The sequence below is a fragment of the Arachis ipaensis genome, chromosome B7 (assembly GCF_059453495.1).
Source record: "Arachis ipaensis isolate K30076 ecotype BB chromosome B7, ASM5945349v1, whole genome shotgun sequence".
Taxonomy (NCBI): domain Eukaryota; kingdom Viridiplantae; phylum Streptophyta; class Magnoliopsida; order Fabales; family Fabaceae; genus Arachis; species Arachis ipaensis.
The window spans coordinates 95,981,372-95,983,671 of NC_142442.1; the positions used below are offsets into that span (position 1 = coordinate 95,981,372).

A 2,300-nucleotide genomic window follows, 5' to 3' on the forward strand; every position below is an offset into this window, starting at 1 on the left:
CTCTCCCATCCAAAAATTCGAACACTACCTCCCTCAATGTGTTCGAGTTTTTCTTCTTCCCTTCTTTACATTACATTCTTTTCTTCTTCTACTCACACAGGGGAACCTCTATACCTGGGTAAAAAGGATCCCTATTATTATTATTTTTCTGTTCCCTCTTTTTCATTTGAGCAGGAGCAAGGACAAGAACATTCTTGTTGAAGCAGACCCTGAACCTGAAAGGACTCTGAAGAGGAAACTAAGAGAAGCTAAAATACAACAATCCAGAGACAACCTTACAGAAATTTTCGAACAAGAAGAGGATATGGCAGCCGAAAATAATAATAATGCAAGGAGGATGCTTGGTGACTTTACTGCACCTAATTCTAATTTACATGGAAGAAGCATCTCCATCCCTACCATTGGAGCAAACAATTTTGAGCTGAAACCTCAATTAGTTTCTCTGATGCAACAAAACTGCAAGTTTCATGGACTTCCATCTGAATATCCCTTTCAGTTTTTAACTGAATTCTTGTAGATCTGTGATACTGTTAAGACTAATGGAGTAGATCCTGAAGTCTACAGGCTCATGCTTTTCCCGTTTGCTGTAAGAGACAGAGCTAGAATATGGTTGAATTCTCAACCTAAAGATAGCCTGAAATCTTGGGATAAGCTGGTCAAGGCTTTCTTAGCCAAGTTCTTTCATCCTCAAAAGCTGAGTAAGCTTAGAGTGGATGTTCAAACCTTCAGATAGAAAGAAGGTGAATCCCTCTATGAAGCTTGGGAGAGATACAAGGAACTGACCAAAAAGTGTCCTTCTGACATGCTTTCAGAATAGACCATCCTGGATATATTCTATGATGGTCTGTCTGAATTAGCTAAAATATTATTGGCTACTTCTGCAGGTGGATCCATTCACCTAAAGAAAACGCCTGCAGAAGCTCAAGAACTCATTGACATGGTTGCTAATAACCAGTTTATGTACACTTCTGAGAGGAATCCTGTGAGTAATGGGACGCCTCAGAAGAAGGGAGTTCTTGAAATTGATACTCTGAATGCCATATTGGCTCAGAATAAAATATTAACTCAGCAAGTCAATATGATTTCTCAGAGTCTGAATGGAATGCAAGCTGCATCCAATAGTACTCAAGAGGCATCTTCTGAAGAAGAAGCTTATGATCCTAAGAACCCTGCAATAGCAGAGGTGAATTACATGGGTGAACCATATGGAAACACCTATAATCTCTCATGGAGAAATCACCCAAATCTCTCATGGAAGGATCAACAAAAGCCTCAACAAGGCTTTAATAATGGAGGAAGAAACAGGTTTAGCAACAGCAAGCCTTTTCCATCATCCACTCAGCAACAGACAGAGAACTCTGAACAAAGTACCTCTAATTTAGCAAACTTAGTCTCTGATCTATCTAAGGCCACTGTGAGTTTCATGAATGAAACAAGGTCCTCCATTAGAAATTTGGGGGCACAAGTGGGACAGATGAGTAGAAGAATCACTGAAACCCCTCCTAGTACTCTCCCAAGCAATATAGAAGAGAATCCAAAAGGAGAGTGCAAGGCCATTGATATAACCATCATGGCCGAATCCAAAGAGGAAGGGGAGAACGTGAATCCTAAGGAGGAAGACCTCCTGGGACGCCAATGATCAATAAGGAGTATCCCCTTGAGGAACCAAAGGACTCTGAGGCTCATCTAGAGACCATAGAGATTCCATTGAACCTCCTTACGTCCTTCATGAGCTCTGATGAGTATTCTTCTTCTGAAGAGAATGAGGATGTTACTGAAGAGCAAGTTGCCAAGTTCCTTGGTGCAATCATGAAGTTGAATGCCAATTTATTTGGTAATGAGACTTGGGGAGATGAACCTCCCCTGTTCACCAATGAACTAAATGCATTGAATCAACTGAGATTGCCTCAGAAGAAACAGGATCCTAGAAAGTTCCTAATACCTTGTACCATAGGCACCATGACCTTTGAGAAGGCTCTATGTGACCTTGGGTCAGGAATAAACATCATGCCACTCTCTGTAATGGAGAAATTGGGAAGCTTTGAGGTACAAGCTGCTAAAATCTCATTAGAGATGGCAGACAATTCCAGAAAATAGGCTTATGGACAAGTAGAGGACATATTAGTAAAGGTTGAAGGCCTTTACATCCCTGCTGATTTTATAATCCTAGATACTGGGAAGGATGAGGATGAATCCATCATCCTTGGAAGACCCTTCCTAGCCACAGCAAGAGCTGTGATTGATGTTGACAGAGGTAAACTAGTCCTTAAATTAAACGAGGACTCCCTTGTATTTAAAAC

The 2,300-nt window shown here is 40.9% G+C and overlaps 1 non-coding gene across 1 annotated transcript; it reads right to left on the reverse strand.

Annotated features, from left to right (window-relative positions):
• Window positions 1-700: 700 nt before the first annotated feature.
• Window positions 701-808, reverse strand: LOC148553434 (small nucleolar RNA R71). Its single transcript, XR_015892843.1, has one exon. It is a non-coding gene; the product is annotated as a small nucleolar RNA R71 (small nucleolar RNA).
• Between the last annotated feature and the right edge of the window lie 1,492 nt (window positions 809-2,300).